Below are 19,707 nucleotides of genomic sequence, written 5' to 3'. Positions count from 1 at the left end.
GTCGTTGGAATTTTCATCAATCGTCTCGTAACTTTTCGGGCACCAACGGCCAGCTACTCTGGACAAAATGTTGGAATTAGAACTTGTAGATTTTGAACGGCGTGCGCGTGGCGAGCTAGCAACCGTTGCCATCTTGGCTAGCTCGCACATTTTTCATCGGAATGTCGTGAAGAGGAAATATGCGATTCCTTGGCCCGCGCTGAACAAAACGATGCTACGCACGACAAGATCAATAAAGGAATGTGGGCGTGGTAAGCAAAAAACCGTCGCAAAAAAATGTGCCGACTCGGCAAAAACGAAAAAATTCGGAACTTTTTTTTTGAGAATCGACAAACGAAACCAGTATACCCTCGTCCGCGATATCCAAAGGACGTTATGAAATCATTACGGGATGGTGACACGACCTACGGTTTGGCGGCCATTTTGTGCCAAAATCTGCCATTTTGTGTTTTTCGCGTTTTTACACAATATGGAAAAATGAACTTTTTTTCGAGCGATTTTCACGAAATTTGACTCACATGTTGCTAGAGCCAGTCCACAACTACCTCTGGAGTTTCGTCCACCTTTGACCTCGGGAAAAGGCCGCCATCTTGAATTCTCTATAAAAAACGCCTTTACCCCTGGATTCAATCGTAAACTTGTCGTTGGAATTTTCCGCGATCGTCTCGAAACTTTTTGGGCATCAACACTGCGCAAAAGCCCCCAGAATCAGGACATATATTTGTCTGGATATCCTCAGAAATACCCCATATCTGGTGATATCTACGGTGGATACTCTCCGGACATGACTGTCTCTAAGTTCATGTCCTGAGCATATCAACTCCGAGTATGGGACACTTTTATTCTGATAGAATCTGGAGATGAGATTCTCTCCAGATATGAGATGCGTCACTTGTGATATCCAAGGTCAGGATATTTCCAGATTCTATCCATGTCAAATCTGTTGATATCTGATGTCCGTATACAAGTCATATCTGAAGTTAAGATTTGGAACATATGGCCATCAGGCATATATGAAGAACCAACACCATTGATATCCGAGGTCAGGATATTTCCAGATTCTATCCATGTCATATCTGTTGATATCTGATGTCCGTATACTAGTCATATCTGAAGTTAGGATTTGGAACATATGGCCAGCAGGCAAATCTGAAGAACAAACACTAGTGATATCCGAGTTCAGGATATTTCAAGATACCAGTCATCTCCAAAATATATAAGAAATAAAAGGTAACAGAAAACCGGTATTACTCAAAAATATTTTATTACTAAATAAATAAGTCAAAAACCACAAACAAACATGCATCCTTTTTTTCTCTTCTGCCAGATAGCAGCTCTTGACTGGTGGTGGGTTTCCTTCAGTAAAGTTAGCTGAGTGTCTCGTGCGTAATTTTGGCTCAATTCCACTCCTCCATTTTTCATCCCAGGCTTTATGGCATTTCAGCATCACCATGGTTAGCCTAGTGGAGCGCCACTTTGGCGAGGCTTGATAATAAGATGGTTTGTCCTCGTCACTGACATAGTTTGCATTGGCTCTTTTTATTTATGACAGATCCTCTTGATTGAGAATCTTCTCAGCAATTTTGACCCTCTTTTTGAAGAGCTGTGGACCAACAGGAAAGGAAAATATTATTTTAATTAGAGGAAACAACATACACACACATACACAGTTCAACTGGACCATGCACGACCTGAGTAAATGAAACAAGGTCACAAATAGGACAACTCACCTGATCATGCTGACTGGTCCTCCTTTTGACCTCCTCCTTGCTTCTATCTCCATTCTCTCTTTGCACTTGAGACTGTCAATAGCTCGACTGCAAGCTCCTAGTCGATGGAAATATGAAATGTACAGAAGATGAGGTCAACATATTGCAAACTTGTTTCCAAAGTGGAATATTCAAAATGTGCCATGCAGACTGTCACAGTGGCTTATCTTAATTATCCATTGTCAATGCTATATCGTTATTGTAACTTAGTATTTGGTCTTAAGACATGGAAACACTAAATGAGCTGTCTATCACACTAATACAATTGCAATCCTATTCAAAATATCTCTGAAAAGAAAGTAACACTGAATACTTGACATTGAGTCTCTCACATTATCTCTAACTTATGGAGAGTTGGTTAAATCCAACTTCATGTTGGTGCTTACTTCTAACTTGGTGGAAACTCCAATTTGGTTCCACATCTTTCACTGCTGCCGTCATCTCCTCATTGTGGTGTTCTGAAGCTAAAAAAAAGACAATATTTTATAACTGACTGGAGTTCTTGTCAAGTTTCCTAAAATGATAGTGAGAAAGAAACATACTTGTCATCTGCCCGGACCTTCCACTGGAGCTGCTCTCCGAGGTTCTTGTGTTTGTGATGGACAAGAATCTGAAAGAAAGAAGAAGTCTGTTAGGTTACAGTAACATTGCTGTTATGGCCAATGTTCTAGAATACAGGCACCTGCCCAACACAAACCCCCCCAGCGGCCGAGTGGCAAACTCAAGAACGCATGTAGCTTATAACCCCAAAGGAAGATCGGCCGACGTTTTCCGACCACGGTCAGAAAGAGAAAAGTCCTCGCAGGAAAGGTTCAACATAGGCTAAACATGAACAACCTTTTTTAAAGTGCAAAAAAAAAAGTGAACACGTGTTTGTCTGTTTGGCTGCTTTAGTGAATCGTGCTGCTGCTTTTATTCGTCCGTCTTCATCATGTTACGTGACCGGAACACCAACATGATAACCGTGTCAGCTATCAGTGAGGATCTTAACGGGGTGACGATGTTTCCTGTCGCGCTGAATTCACGCTCCCATGAGGAGCTCGTAGCGCATTTAGACGTGTATTTTCCTGCTACTTTTGACAGAAGTGTAGAGACATCGGGACGCCTGCGCTCCACCCTCGCCCCGCAGGCTCCTCGCCTCTCCTTTCCCTCCTCCGGCGCCCTTAGCGAGAGGGGAGCCGACGTTCGGACCCTGTGCAGCCGGTTCGGGCGCAGCTGGCGGTGGACCCCCGGCGTGTCTCCGTGCTGCCCGCGCTACACAGGCCCCACGGCGGTGGGGGGCGACGTCTGCCGCTCCAGCGGGGGAATCGGGAGGAGTGACGCCGCGGCCGCCCAACACGTAGAACCTATGAAACCTAATTGACATAGTGCCCTGGGTCTCCAACATGTGTCCATAACCGCACGAGAATACACAATAATTAGCAAAGGTGAATATGTTTAGTTCAAATCACACATCATATGAGTCCTCTGTGTCTTCAAATAAATAAAGTGTGGGTCCGCGGTGATGACGTCCCGCGGGTGATGAGGTTTTACGGTCTGACACCGAATCCCAGGAGAAGCTACTAGGCTGCGCGGATGATCCATGATCCATACGGATCACAGGCCCCGGTTCTGCACAGACGTGTGCCGCGGATTCCACCCCCCAATCCCCCATCCCCTCCACGCACTTCATTTAATCTGTACGGTCACGTCCTGCTGTTTACCGCGTTAAAGTCGCTGCTCGACGTTTGTCCGTTAGGTGATGACATGATGTTTCTGGGTTACTTGAAGTTTTATACAAAAGCGAAGTTTTTCAGCACAAAATATTTTTACACACGGAAGATACATACGGAAACTTCGAGGGGGGGGGTGGTCGTATCCTACGACGGAGTTTTAGGGCCACGGTGAGGAAAAAAAATTCTGGCCAACGTGGCGAGATTAAAGTCGTCATGTCGACTTTAATCTCGTCATGACGAGAAAAAACTCGACACAAAGTTTCGAGAAAAAACTCGTCTTGTCGAGATAAAAGTCGAAATAAAGTTTCGAGATTAAAGTCGCAATGTTGCGCGAGAGAAGTGAAGCTGAGTCTCAGGAGTATTCAGTGTTATGGCTAATGTTAGTGAGCTAGTGGCTTTGTATTTAAGAGTTTACGACAGAGTTTTATGGCCACAAAAAAAGTAAATTTTATTAGGAGATAAAAACTCGTAAATTTACGGGGAAAAATTCATAGATTAACAAGGAGAAAACCCCGAAGTTGTCCGTTTATCCGAGCCTAGCTTGAAGATGAAAGATGTGGAGCCTTTTGTGAAGCTTTATTTCCGGATTATAGGTTTAAAATAAAGAGATTCTGAGTCTTTTGGCGACTCAAAATCAGATTAGTTTCCGTGTATTCGTCTTTCCGGAGTTCGGTGTAAAGCGGAGTTTCATCTGTAAAATAAGGAGCTCAGAGACACGTTTGGGTGCAGAGGACCGCTGCAGCCTTTATTCTCCTTTTCATTCACACACCATGAAGTTCATCTGTCACATTACGTCATGAACCTGTCATCCGAACACCAATGCGGAAGTAAACAGTGTTACATACGCCCCCTCCTGCAGATGAAGCGACCCGTTTGATCATTAAAAAACAAAGATGAATGAAAATAGTCTGTTACATTAGCATTACAACGTTGAAAAAGGCAAAAAGTGCTTCTCCTCCTCAGACGGAAGCATCACACAAACGTAGAGATCTGGTCTTTGGTGGAGGAAGAAAGGATTCAAGCAAACAGCTGCAGGGACACCCGATGACGGCTTCATCGGGCTGCAGAGATCCTGCAAACCAACCATCAATAAATAAAACTTTAATAACTTGTAAATCAATCAAATGAGCCTCCAGACATTTGGAACGTTATCAATAAACATTCAGCTCACCTGTTAAAGTTTAGGTGGTCTGCTCTGCTGCTGCACGGCGTTCACCTGCTGCTCTGCATGATGCTCACTTCCACAATAACCTCGTAAATTCACGAGTTTTTTTGCGACTTTAATCTCGAAACTTTATTTCGACTTTTATCTCGACAAGACGAGTTTTTTCTCGAAACTTTGTGTCGAGTTTTTTCTCGTCATGACGAGATTAAAGTCGACATGACGACTTTAATCTCGTCACGTTGGCCAGAATTTTTTTTCCTCACCGTGGCCCTAAAACTCCGTCGTAGTATCCGGTGTTCTTGTAGCTTCTTCTTGGTTTTTTCCACGTCGTCCAGCCTCTGTGATTCTGTTTCAATCTCTTCAGATGAAGACTATTTTCCTGAAAAAAGGGAAGGATGTGGTTTTATTTTTGCTATTTAAAATAGCCCCGGAATTGGTTAAATATAACCCCGTAGCCTCCAAGCCCCGAATAACATGCCCGCCCCATAGATCAAAAGTTTTACCTGAACTTATCGGCTCGGCCGGGTCACTGCCGCCAACTCCCGGATCCTCTGAGGTCTTTTCGCTGTGAGGACGCGGCCGGCCTCGCTTACTAGAGGGTGTCCATGTCTCCTACGGTCAACTTTTATTCTTTTTGTCCGTCTTCATCTTCGGACCTAACGCTCCGTGCCGCCATTGTTTTCAAACAGACTGCGTCATGGTGGCGCGGAGCGCTGTAACTCGACAGCTGATTGGTCGCTTTGCAGAACGTGACCAATCAAATTTCACTTTACTGGAGCTCGGGTAAGACGTCACGGTTGTTCGTTCTCCTCGTGTTATTTTGCGGCTTCGAAACTACTGAAGACGTTTTGTTCCCGGCAGCATTTGGAGATAGGGCTGGAGTGTGACCCAAAAATCTATGATAAATAAAATAAAAAAATGAAAGAAGTTTCTTTTAAAATCATTCACAAAATGTACCCCACTAATCAATTCATGCTAAGATACATTAAAAAATTGATCCTAACTGTCCCTTTTGCAAAGAACATCCAAAAGCAATTAACCATCTTTTTTGGAATTGTACTGAAATTAGAATTTTTTGGGAAGAAGTGTTTACAATTTATCAGTAATCATATTCACCCCAACTTCACTCTGAAATTCGAATATATAATGTTTGGGTTTTATAATAAAAACTTGGACTCAAATAAAAACTAATAATTAATGTTATTATTATATTTGGCAAATTGTATATTCATAAATGCTAATTCTATTCATCTTCTACCCCCCCCCCCCCCCCGTGTTAATCAAACAAATTGAAATGTATCTCAGTTAAATCTCTGAAAGCCTTAAGAAAGCTGTATGTTTGTATGAAAGTTGTGGAAACCTGAATGTTTTTGTGTAAAATGCATGTAATATGTTTGCTCTCCTGGCTGTACCTACATTTTGAACAATAAAGTTAAAAAAAATAAACTTTCTTCACCCACTCCCTGAAAACACTAAACAGAGCAGCAGTTATCATTGATTTCTTACCAAAAACGATCCTAAAGTTTTTTAAAAGGTTTCTTATGGGTTTTTTTTTGGTATAATATGAGATACTGTTTTACAAAACATCACAAAAGACTTTCCTGCCACTTGATACATGCTCAGGAAGAAATTGGCTGTTGAAAATGACAAAATTTGTTGTATGCCCGAAGTGCCATTGTATTTATTACCTTTGATGAAGCAATGAGGATATTACTGTATATCTTAATCAAACTTGGGTTGACCTGTCAATACTCTTCACACCTGTTTTTAAACATTTGTGGGAAAATATAAGTGCAGAGCAAACTCTCAAATATATGTGCTTTTGAAGTATCTTGTGCACATAAATTGCTAGGCAAGGCACTTATCAAACAAGTGATACATATAATATCCAGAGACAATACATGTCCTAATGCAGTATCGCCTTTGCACAAATCACAAAATACGGTGTAGGTTCCATAACCTTTCGGCCTGGAACTTCCGTTCGGGGTCCTTTCGACTGAGTATAACGTCACACTACGGTAACCCCACTTGGACAAACTACGTAGCGTTGACATCTGCTTGGGCTCTACGTATTTTCATTTCACGTTCCCTTTTGTAACCTAAAGGAGTTTTCCCCCATAAATTGTGTATGACAATATTCTTTGTCATTTTTATAAAGACATGTTGTCACAATCCGCTCGTTACTCCAGTTTAAGTTCAGCCGTGGCTGAAATTTTTGTCAGCACGGCTAAATGTTGCCCTTCCGGGTCCGTTCTGTCAATAATAAAGCAACGGGTGCACAGATTAAAAGAACTATAAGAGAACATGAATTCAATAATAATCATAACAATAATAAAGGCACCTTTCGAATACTATCTCCCAGCTCTGTTCGTTTACAACAGACGTCATAATATTATTTATTAATATTATTAATATTAGTATCGTAAATTGGTGAATAAGGGAAAGAGTAAGGTGATGAGGTGTACGAGGTTAAAGGGTGAACGTAGATTGAATGTGGCATTAAATGGGGAGTTGTTGGAAGAGGTAGAGTGTTTTCAGTATTTGGGGTGGTGTGTCTGTGTGGATGGTGGAATAGGGGAAGAGGTAGAGTTTAGAATGAACGAAGTACGAAAGATATGGGGGGGGATGAAGAAAGTGATTGAATGTAGATCACTGGAAAAGCATGCGAAACAGAGATTCTATGAGGGTGTGGTGGTGCCTGCAGTGTTATATGGGGCTGAAACAGAGTCTGAAGGTGGCGGAAAAGAGGAAGCTGAATGTAGTTGAGATGAGATGTTTGAGGAGTATGTGTGGTGTGACGCGTATGGATCGTGTGAGAAATGAAGTTATCCGAGAGAGAACTGGTCTGATGCGAGAGTTGGCCTATAGAGCAGAGCAAAAGGCACTGGGATGGTTTGGACATGTTGAAAGAATGGAAAGGGAGCGTTTGGTGAAAAGGGTATATGAATCTGATGTGAGTGGAGTGAGAATGAGAGGAAGACCACGAATGGGATGGACGGAGGGTGTAAGGAGAGCGCTGAATGCAAGAGGGATGACTGTGGTGCAGGGGAGAGAGGCTGCTCAGGACAGGGATGGGTGGCGAGAGTTTGTGTATGAATGAATGGATGGGTGTGGTAGAGGTCTGGTCTTGGGATGAAGCGGCAAGGGGAAACCAGCCTTGGTTGAGGCCCTGCTGTGGAGGTGCCCACACTGGAGTGTGCAGCTGACCCTGGTGCAGTGTGGTGTGGCTTAGACCAGGCCTTAGACCAGTGTCACACACACACACCAGCGCACACACCCGCACACACTGAAGGCGGAGGGTTTGGGGAAGAGAAGGAGGGAGTTAAAATTGTCTGCCCTGTCTAGGCTACCCCACCTTGGTGGGACACAGCCTTGGTAAATAGATAGATAGTATCGTAAATTGTCCAGACCAATCACTGTCTGACACGTCATCAGACCAACACACAGCCAATCACATAATGTGACGTCAGCACTAGTCGAAGGACCCCGAAGGGAAGTTCCAGGCCGAACGGTTATGGTACCTACAGCGGCAATGGTAACTGCGGAGGATATGCACCAGAAATACCTCAACACTTAGATAAGTATACACTACAGATACTACAGGATATTTACCTTCTTCAGTATCTTTACTCCAGATATTTCCAGATTTGACTTCAAGTCATATTCGGAACTTGGAAATGGACAAAATAAGACACAACCAGTATCTTCTGCCCGGATATCTTCAGATATGCTGCATGTCTGGATATGCACCAGAAATGCCTCAACACTTAGATAAGTATACACTACAGATACTACAGGATATTTACCTTCTTCAGTATCTTTACTCCAGATATTTCCAGATTTGACTTCAGGTCATATTCGAAACTTGGATATGACCAAAATAAGACACAACCAGTATCTTCTGCCCGGATACCTTCAGATATGCTGCATGTCTGGATATGCACCAGAAATGCCTCAACACTTAGATAAGTATACACTACAGATACTACAGGATATTTACCTTCTTCAGTATCTTTACTCCAGATATTTCCAGATTTGACTTCAAGTCATATTCGGAACTTGGAAATGGACAAAATAAGACACAACCAGTATCTTCTGCCCGGATACCTTCAGATATGCTGCATGTCTGGATATGCACCAGAAATGCCTCAACACTTAGATAAGTATACACTACAGATACTACAGGATATTTACCTTCTTCAGTATCTTTACTCCAGATATTTCCAGATTTGATTTCAGGTCATATTCGGAACTTGGATATGACCAAAATAAGACACAACCAGTATCTTTTGCCCGGATATCTTCAGATATGCTGCATGTCTGGATATGCATTAGAAATGGGCCAGATTCTTAAGATATCTAAGAAAGTATCCACTACAGATATTGAGGATTCTGGCTCTTTTCGCGCAGTGCAACGGCAAGCTACTGTGATAAAAATGTTGCAATTAGAAGTTGTAGATTTTGAACGGCGTCCGCGTGGCGAGCTCGCAAAGTCGCGCACTGCTATTCCTCATACCTTATTATGGCCCGCAGCAGCAGTCACTGACTGCAAGGACCATATTGTTTTCGCAGTTGGAACGACGACTTCGCCGCCTTTCAGCGAGAATTTGACCCCCGCCGCATGCTCGAAAAGTCACCAAAACGTGCACACACCTGGGATAAATTGCAAATGAATTTTCCACAAAGTCAACGTCACCCCCCCGAAGACGATGACATCACGGCCATCGATCCCGTCAAAAAAATGAATGGGCCGAAAATCGCGTATGGGGCCGAACAAAATGTACTTCAAAATACAGCCGCGAAACCAAGACACACGTGTCGGGGATATCCCAAAGATGTTCTGAAATCATTATGGGACGGCCACACGACCTACGGCTTGGCGGCCATTCTGTGGCGAACTCTGAGAATTGGCGATTTTCGTGTTTTCCCACAATATGGGGAAAAGACACTTTTGTTTGAACGATTTTCATGCAATTGCACACACTTGCTGCCAGCTCCAGTCTACAAACACCCCAGAAGTGTCGTTGACCTTTGACCTTGGGAAAAGGCCGCCATCTGGAATTTTCTCAAAAAAGCACCTTTAGCACCAGATACAAACGAAAACTCGTCGTTGGAATTTTCATCAATCGTCTCGTAACTTTTCGGGCACCAACGGCCAGCTACTCTGGACAAAATGTTGGAATTAGAAGTTGTAGACTTTGAACGGTGTGCGCGTGGCGAGCTAGCAACCGTTGCCATCTTGGCTAGCTCGCACATTTTTCATCGGAATGTCGTGAAGAGGAAATATGCGATTCCTTGGCCCGCGCTGAACAAAACGATGCTAAGCACGACAAGATCGATAAAGGAATGTGGGCGTGGTAAGCAAAAAACCGTCGCAAAAAAATGTGCCGACTCGGCAAAAACGAAAAAATTCGGAAATTTTTTTTGAGAATCGACTAACGAAACCAGTATACCCTTGTCCGCGATATCCAAAGGACGTTATGAAATCATTACGGGATGGTGACACGACCTACGGTTTGGCGGACATTTTGTGCCAAAATCTGCCATTTTGCGTTTTTCGCGTTTTTACACAATATGGAAAAATGAACTTTTTTTCGAGCGATTTTCACGAAATTTGACTCACATGTTGCTAGAGCCAGTCCACAACTACCTCTGGAGTTTCGTCCACCTTTGACCTCGGGAAAAGGCCGCCATCTTGAATTCTCTATAAAAAACGCCTTTACCCCTGGATTCAATCGTAAACTTGTCGTTGGAACTTTCCGCGATCGTCTCGAAACTTTTTGGGCATCAACGGCAAGCTACTGTGATAAAAATGTTGCAATTAGAAGTTGTAGATTTTGAACGGCGTCCGCGTGGCGAGCTCGCAAAGTCGCGCACTGCTATAACTACCATGCATTTCAATACAATACAGTGATAATTGAATGCATGCATTCATACCTGAAACAGATTACATTGAAAAACACTGGATATGGACATATAAGGAATGTGGGCGTGGTTAGCATAAAACCACGACAAAAAGTTTACTTTTACCGATTTGTCCGAAACTGACGTCAATCTGTTCGTCCTCCCGAGGGGACCAAAACATAAAATGGTTGCTATGGAGATAAAATCAAAAGAAAAGCCGGCATTTTGGAAAAAGTGGGTTTTTTAGCAACTTATGACATATAACTCTCACCAATGGAGGAATGTGTTTTTCTGAATCAGTTGATGATGCTGATCGCTATGCTAGCACTTTTAGCTATGTTAGCATAACTAGCATAGTTAGCATAATTACCATTTTAGGTAATGTGTTTTTCTGAGTCAGTTGATGATGCTGATCGCAATGCTAGCAATTTTAGCCACATTAGCACAGCTAGCATTATTAGAATTTTAAGTAATGTTTTTCTGAGAGAGTTGATGATGCTGATCGCAATGCTAGCACTTTTAGCCACATTAGCATAACTACCATAGTTAGCATAATTAGCAAATGCAGTTTTGACTAGCCCTTAATCTGTGGGCGGTGAGGGCGGTGAGGGCGGTGAGGGCGGTGAAGGCGGCGTTGGTGCGTAGAGTTCGGCGTGGAAGGCGGGTTGCGTCTGCGGGCCATACAACGCCGCTTGCGGCTTTAATTTATGGTTGTTCCACTACAGCAAAATTACAAGGAAAGGTTTGACTTTTCTCTCATGAACTAAACATGAGTGGCTGAAGAATCTGTTTGTTTTTTTCTGTTTTCTTCACTCCAGCTCCTGTGAGTTACAGAGATGGAGAGATATGGTCTGTTCAAAGGTGAGAGGAGAGACTTGAGAGGAAGCCAGCGTCTCCCAGAAGCTCTGCTTACTCTTTGGGTTGGTTGCATATCCAACACCTATGTGACAGCTAAGGCAGGCAAGCAAATAAACAGTAGACTAAAAATAAATCAGGACTTCTTTAAAACGTGTTTTGGGTGATTTTCTGGAAGGAAGCACCAGAAGTTCCCACAATGTTGCACTTTAAAGACAAAGTATTTAGAATTTTTCTCAAAAGGCCTAAAACATTTGGTTGGGTGACCTAAAATTAAACAGTATTAAGCATTAACTCTACTTAGTGTAGACAGAGGAAATTCCCAGCATTCCTCTGTGGGTGGTGTTCATTTATGCCTTCACTCCTGCTTTTTTCAGAGACTACTATGGAATATTCTTCACTTTTTTTAAAACGCCTTTGGATCCATTTTTTAAACAGAATGACCCTCTTATTGTGCAACACAATCCTGTGTTTCTGATGCGCCTGCATGTAGTTTGATCTTTAGAAATTTACTACAACATTTTTGTGAAGATTTTTAGTACACAGAAAACCAAATAAGAAAAATATTATTTATTTTTCTGACATTTACATTATTTTTTACAATAAGCTGGACATAAAAAAGGTTGATTTTAAACACAACATAATCCTTATTAAAAAAATGAAAAGAAGGCTAAATGACTGACTGAACAGACTAAGATACAATGTTAAAAGGTGTTTTTTTCTGCTGTGCTTCACCATAGTCTGTGTACATAGAAGGATTTGCTATGGCTACCCGTAACCCTTGTGCTATCCTATGACCCCACCCTTACATTGACGTGTTCTCCCTACCATGACAAAGGTGGATAAAGGTGGAAAGATTTCATGTAATCCATGGACACCAGTGAAGATCACAAATCATTGAAGAAAAAAGGTTCAGAGCACTGTCTATGTTTATGGGCACTATCATGCCCATAAACATGCTGTTCAGTTCTCCTCCGCTGCACACTGCTCATTGGTGTAGAAATTAAAAATGTTTAACACACACACACAATTTTAATAAGTTCTCCACCACAGCCACCAAAGGAATTGTGAACGGTTGCTGGGATTGAGAGCGTGTCGCTGGTCAACGCGGGCACAGCTTGTTAAAAAGTCAATTAAAGGGAAACAAAGAAGAAGCCGAGAGAAGAATTGTTTTTCTTTGCAGCTGTTTTCTCCTGCGGTCCACGAGCGGCTTTGGTGACTGAGTGCAGAGATTATTTTTGGGTATAGTGCATTTCTCTCTCGAAAAAAAAAGTCACAGTCCAAGATTATGGCGTCTCTGTGTAATTCAACAGCTCAAGCGGCTGCTGTGACACACAATTTCACACTTGCTCTCTAATCTTTTCCACTCCTTATGTGAAAAGAGGTGTTTTCAAGCTGCTTAATACAGCAGCTTTTTAGACCGGCTCCTCAGGTAATCTGTTGTAAAAAATTCTCTTTATTGAATCTGTGCATGTGGAACTTTAAAGTTAATCAGCTGACAACATCTGCAGATGTATGAGGGGAAAAGCCTGAGACTGAAAGGCCAACTTCAAAGTAGCAGCCATGAATCTGTTAAGTCTCTAACTGGATACGATAGAAGAGAGCGGAAAAGGAGGTTTTGCTCCTTGTTTAACCTTTCGAGCTCATATTTTTGTTCTCTCTGGAGTCATTCTGTGCCACATCGAATATCATAGTCATAAAACACAGAAAACTTCAAAATTGTGTGTCGTGTAATCATTTATAAAGGTTTTTGACAACCACTGAGTTGACATTTCAGATCACTGCAAATGTCTGGTGATCATGTGAAGCACAAAGACATGTGAGAATGTGTGATTCTGCTTTTGTCTGATGCTAGAGGAGCTGGGATCTTTGTTAACTTCAAAACATCTTTGCCTTCCAAAGGTGTTTTATTCTTCTGAGGTTTATCCACAAAACATAAAACCTCAAGAATTTTAATAAATACCGTCAATTACTCTTGATAGAAAAATAACTACTTTATTACAGACCTCTACAGCGTCGAAGCGTACGCCACTTCAGTGACACTCAGCTGTTTTGGCGTTCCGTCACACCTCTGGAGGCGTTGTGGACTCACAATGAAATACAGTTGAAGTGATGGTTTCACACGGCATGGGGAGGCAGAACAAAGACGCCCCAAGGCCGAACACAGGGGGGGTGGAAAAGGGGCAAGAGCTCTGAAAAATGTTTGGGTTCTAGTGGTTTTTCTCAGGTCTGGACTGCTTTTAATACGAGTGGGCACTGTACGCCGTGTTTAGAAAACTGCAGCGGGAAAAGGCTTTCACTGAACTTGCCTTTTTCAGCTTCCTTTTAAAACTCCAACCACATAATACTTTAATCAGAGCATTTTGAAGTGGATGTTTCCTTCAAATGAAAGTGCACCTCTGTCTATTTCAGTTTATAGAATAATAAAAACCTTTAATTACTAAATCTGTTTTTGGCTTTTTAGTGAGCTTAAAAAAGAATGTCAATGACAGAGGTTGAAAGAAGTCCTTCTAATGATGAAAATGTACATATTTTTAAATAAAACCCTGAGGAAGTCAAGGGGCTTTTGAAAGCCTAATTAGACAGAGAATCTAAATAATTGAGTCTCCTCGTGGACAAGTGAAGACGCTTTAAAATCATCTGCATAAAAAGCTTCTGAAAAATGCCTGAATGACATGCAGAGCTTTGTTTTATCAGGCAATTATGAACCAATCTCAACTAATCCTCCTCAACTATTTATAAATCATTCACAGCACATCCCGAAGGGTTCCGATTATGCAGCACTGTGCATAGTTTTTTAAGATTCAGTGTGTTTTTACTAAAATTGTATTAGTCAACAGAACTTAACATTTCTGTTCATTTGATCACTAAAAACACAGACAGTTATTTCAGCCTTGACTGAAAACAGACAGTAACAAAGAGTGGGATGTTTGTTCACGTGGAAAGAACTGAGTAGCTAAACAAAAGGGTGTCTGTTGATAGCTGTTTCCTTTGTCAATCAAATTGTGCATTGGATTTGTAATAATAAATTTGCCTAATGGAAACATGTCAATTTTGAAAAAACTCACATTTATGAAAAAAAAAAGTTTTTGTGCTTGAAGGAAGTGTTTTTGAAGCATATCAAAAAATACATATTTCTCAAAACTGCAATGGAAACACTTTTTACAAATTAAATGAATCAAGCAGAACAACCATGAAGCACGGACAGCAGTCTTCTTGGTAGGATCTGGCGGTGATGGGCGCTGCTCAGCGGGCGCCACCAGAGGTCCCACAGCGGCACACAGCTCTTCTGAAGTTGAGCGTGTCATGTGGAATTGTTGGATCCACAGCTCCTCTGGAAAATCACCAACCACCTTTTCCCAAAACGGCTTCCTCCGTAGCCCCTCCCACGTGTACAGAGCTCGCCGCTCCACAGCCTGGAGAAGACGCCGACGTCTCCTTTGATAGACGATGTTATGTGAATGTATCTGCTGTCAATCAAAGTATTGGTCACTTCCATCACCGTGTTTCTGAATGAATTATCGTTTGAGTTGGTTTGTGTTTCATTTGCACAATTATGATTTACTGGAAACAGTGTAATTTGGAAATTGTGTTTTTTTTTCAACATTTCTAGAATTTTAATAAAGTTTTGACTGTGTGTGTAATGGAAATACAGCTACTTATTCATGTAAAAAGTAAAACCAGCTAAAAACTAGAGTCCAAAACAAAAAGACTAAATGACTGCTAAGTTATACGGCAATTGTAATTTTATCAACACTGGTATTTGAATAAATAAAATTCAACTTTTTCAACAAATTTCATTTTCACTAGATTTTTAAAACAGGTAAAACTTATCATAAAAGACTACAGGTGGAGGAGGAGACAACACATCTACAAAGAAAGAGTTTTGATTCATGGAAGTGAAACTTTAGTGCTTCAGGACATGGTAGTCCAATTTTATGTCTTATAACTGAACAATCGCGTCATTTCTGTTGGTGAACATCACTGTTCATCCTCCTTTTCTCTTCAAGGCAGCTGTTTAGGCGCTGCACTTGGAAAGCAAACACCCTCTTCACACCTGTCTTCAGCAGATCAATATTTCACACAGTCTGGACCGCTATTAGCAGGAAAGAGGCTCCTGAAGCCTGAGTTTCTCCACTCTAGACCACAATCTAACACCTCCTTTGTATGGTGGTGATAAGCTGATAAATATATCACATCTGGCCTCACCTGTGTGTGTGGGCGTGCACGAGGCTCTCTGTTCGAAACGCATGTGTGACAGCGCCAGCTCCAGCATGGAGTCGTGTATGTAGTAATGAGAGAAAGTGTCAGGCATGTGCGACGCTCATCCAGCTGAGAGAGGAGCGCAGAGACGACCACAAGCAGCTCCTCCGCCGCACTCACACCTTTCCTCCACATAAACCACATGAAGGGGGATAATCACATTTTCTGTCAAACTGAAGAGGTGATGGCAACTCCAGGGAGAAAAAAGCTGCTGGGATGCAAATGTGTTTCTTTTTTCTGCTAGAATCAGCTGCCGTCACCACTCCACTTCCAGTGGGGAAGCAGGTTTGTCCTCTGTGGAAACTAAGCATGGATCAGACCCAGGCCTTTGATTGACAGCTCATTACCCTCCCCTTAACACAGCCTCACAAAACAGCAAAGAGAAGTGGAACAAAGCTGTACACACACTGCTCTGAGACGGGGTGAAAATGCACAATGTCCCATCACATCATATTTGTTTATGATTAAATATTCTAAGCTGTTCAGAATCTAAACCAAATGGCTTCATTAAAATGTTTTTGTTAAAAATCCAAAAACTGAAATTAGTTTTTAAGGCAAAAAAGAAATCTAAGTGTCAGATAACCCTGAATAAAAAGAAAACGTCAAGTCTCTGTGATGTTTTAAAAAAATAATGCAAGTTTCAGGTCTCAAAGAGGAATAAAAAATAACTATTACAGGCTGTCAGATCCAGCAACTTTCTTTACAAATAAAGATAAAATGATTGTTAGAAAAATGTCATGAATTGTTCTGGTTGAGTCATTTCTTTTACTCCTCTTATGAGTTGAGAAAGTATATTGAAAGTAAAACGTACCTCCCCAGAAGACTTTTATTAAACAAAAAAACAGTTGAAAAAACGGCTAAAAAGTAAATCAAGGTTGAGTCAGTTTGCTCCAACCAGGGTCACCCTGACCTGTTTGGATCCATTTAATCAAATTCAAGCATCCATCCGTTACTCTGATGCACACACTTTCAAAAGATGCTTGATTTTATTCAGCTTCACACTAAATGACTAACATGCTGTGTTTATGCTGCAAGCTTGGATGAACACAAAAATAACAATTCCATTTTTACAAATACATAAGCTGTAACCTTCAGCCTTGGTTTACAACATTATCAGTAGATTCTGTGAACTCCCTGTTCCTTGGAGAAGGCCCGCAAGCCGCCACAGCACCCGCCTTATCTCTGCGTTCCCAGCACCAGTGGAAGGGAAGGTCTTTCAGGCATTTCTTATCACAACACCAGGGGGAAAGAAGGAGCTGAGAGGAGGAGCAGAGGTTAGGAGGTAAGAGACTCCACCATACAAGGCCACGACCCTGCTTTCCCATGCTCAGATCATCAGTCCATCTGTGCAGAGAAAGATCTCGTCTCCGTCAGGGTGAGACCTTCATGGACAAAGACAAAACAGCACAACGTTGGAAAACAAACAGCCTGGTGACCCCGCGTGCCAGTTCACAAAAACCAGACAGATGTGCTCACTCGTGTTGAAGTATACCTCTTAACAACTTCTTCCTAATAATTTTGGTTTTTGTCCAGTGTTACGTGTGGAGACATTATACTATATCTGTACATTTGCCTCACATTGGAAAATTTCTGTTGCATTTTTAATAAAAGCATTTTATTTAAAAGCGTGTAACCCTTGTGCTATCCTATGACCCCCCCTTCCATTGTTACATTGACGTGTTCTCCCTACCATGACAAAGGTGGATAAAGGTGGAAAGATTTCATGTAATCCATGGACACCAGTGAAGATCACAAATCATTGAAGAAAAAAGGTTCAGAGCACTGTCTGGTGGGTCTAGATGACCCAACTCCCAATGTTAAAGTGCCTAGGATAGCACAAGGGTAAAAAAAACGGACAAAAAAAAATTAACAGCTGCTCACATGTAATGAAAGCACTGCTGACTGACACAAGACACCTTTTAAGCACATTTCCATGATTAGTCTGACTTTTTGAAAACTGAGACTCTTCAAACCATTCAAAAAAAAACAGATTGAGCACAAACTTTTTTCTATAGAGCTTGGTATGTGTTTGTAAAGTTTTTTTTAAAAGTAAACATACCTGACAAATTCAGCCGCAGTCAAAGGGCCAATATCACGCTGAATCAATGTTTTGAGCTTTTAAGTCTGTTGTAATGTTCATTCCTCAAAAAAGAAACCCCAAAGCGGTATTTTGATATGTTCATGCATTTCTGAGTATTCCTCTAAAAACCTGCTGTCTGACCACCAGGCTGTCCCAACCCACGATATTGAGTGGGTCCTCACATTGTGACATCATAAAGTGAGGACAGCCCCTTTCAGGAAGAGTCTGCACTGACAGCACCGCCTCCAGGCTAACACACACGCCCACCTTCTCCCCAGAGCTGGCGGTGAGCGGCTACATGCTTATGTAAGGCCTCACAACATGCACATCCAAATTTTGCAAAAGTTTGGATGTAGTTAGTTTTCATGGGAGAAACACGAGATCGACTCTAAGGTGACGTCATGAAATGGGCGGCACCCACAAGGAGTGAAAGGCGGAGCCTAAGAGATCGAGTCGTCTTACTTCCGGGTAGGAAAATTGGCTGCGAAAATAACTCGTATTTCATTTATAACATTGTTCTTTAGTGTGCCAAAGGTGACATATTATCATATATGTGATATCGTTTACTCTGAAAGGCGTAAGAAAAACACGACATAGACCTTTTAAACATTACATTTCTGTTTGCTTGTGAAAAACACTGCTGTTGATTGATTTTCTGTATTTTTGACACAGACCAGCTCTGTCACTCTGGAGCATTTTCTCTTCAGCTCAAAGGAACTTCCAGACCAAAGTAACAACAACAACAAAAAGTCTTATTTCTTCTTCCAATGAAAGGAATGTAGTCCACAATTAATTAGCTCAACTTTCCCTCAAAAAGTTACAGTCTGCTTCCAAATAAAAGCAGATATTCAACATTTTCTTTTAGTTTTTGAGCAAGATTTTATCTTCTTATACATGTGCTTGTCAGATCTTTTGCTTAAGGACGGCCTTACTTAGCATGTTCCTTAAAATAGATTTCATTTATGACCGTTTTATTAGGAAAATAGATTTTTATAAAGGAAGCTAAAATAATTAGAGGCCATCTTCTCAGTCTGCTGGTCTGTGAAAACCTTGTCTGACACTAAAGTGGTCTGTGGTCTAAAAAGGGTTTGGAACGACTGATGTATGTCATGGACCATGATGTGTGCTCCTTCCATCACTGACTGGTTTTCTTTTTTTTGTCTGTCCAACAGAGGCTCGTGCCCAGAAGATTCAGTGTTGATTTACAGCTAATAGCATATCAGATGGCTGTACTGTAAAGGTATATTGTGAGGATGTACTGAACACATTGGCAGTGTTTCTCATGCAGCGCTGCCTGAGGCTAAAGATCATGAGCATCCAACTGTGCTGCTCTGCAGTTTTCTCCACATCTACTGGATCAGTATTGGTAGTGAACATGTATGTTCTATAGCCACACAAATGTAGATGTGCATCTTTCCATTAAAACAAATCCAATACACATTTCTGGGTCATGTGATTGCCTTTACTGAGTTTCTAAGCAGAACTCGGTTTCCTTCACGTTTATATGAATTTCCATTTGTAAATAAAATGTGTTTAAAATATTTTCATCACCTTCCATCATGCTAATTAGAGGCAGCATACTGATCAGTAATTAGTATAGCATTTTATTACCAATTAAATGATCTTTAATGCACAATGTCTGTTCATTTTTTGTGATTCCAATCAAGGTTTGGAAATGGAAAGTTTTTTGTGCCTCTTCAAGCATCCACCCATCATCTTTCCCCACTGAGTCCTGTGAAAGGTTCCAGCGGTTACTGGAGCCTATCCACCAAAAAGTATCTTATGTGATGATATTTCAAACACCTGCAGAAGAGGGTGTTCATCCATAGTGCAACAAAGAGAGTGACAGTCCCTCCAGGATTTCTTGATGTTGCCATTGCACCAATTTTTGCACGTTTTCTGGACACAGCCTGTGTCCAATCACTGCAGCTTTGCCCCAACTTTGGCTAAAAGTGC

General features: G+C 41.6%; 2 long non-coding RNA genes across 2 annotated transcripts; both read right to left on the bottom strand.

Annotated features, from left to right (window-relative positions):
- Positions 1–1,558: 1,558 nt before the first annotated feature.
- LOC110016480 lies at positions 1,559–3,629 on the bottom strand. The gene is made up of 5 exons (XR_002874832.1): positions 3,599–3,629; positions 2,312–2,379; positions 2,156–2,233; positions 1,731–1,827; positions 1,559–1,603 (listed from the first exon to the last, which is right to left on the bottom strand). It is a non-coding gene; the product is annotated as an uncharacterized LOC110016480 (long non-coding RNA).
- Positions 3,630–4,972: 1,343 nt separating this feature from the next.
- On the bottom strand, positions 4,973–7,768 carry LOC111948843. Its single transcript, XR_002874833.1, has 2 exons — positions 5,153–7,768; positions 4,973–5,028 (listed from the first exon to the last, which is right to left on the bottom strand). It is a non-coding gene; the product is annotated as an uncharacterized LOC111948843 (long non-coding RNA).
- Between the last annotated feature and the right edge of the window lie 11,939 nt (positions 7,769–19,707).

The sequence above is a fragment of the Oryzias latipes genome, chromosome 15, assembly GCF_002234675.1.
Source record: "Oryzias latipes chromosome 15, ASM223467v1".
NCBI lineage: Eukaryota > Metazoa > Chordata > Actinopteri > Beloniformes > Adrianichthyidae > Oryzias > Oryzias latipes.
This window is presented reverse-complemented; position numbering and strand designations above follow the sequence as displayed.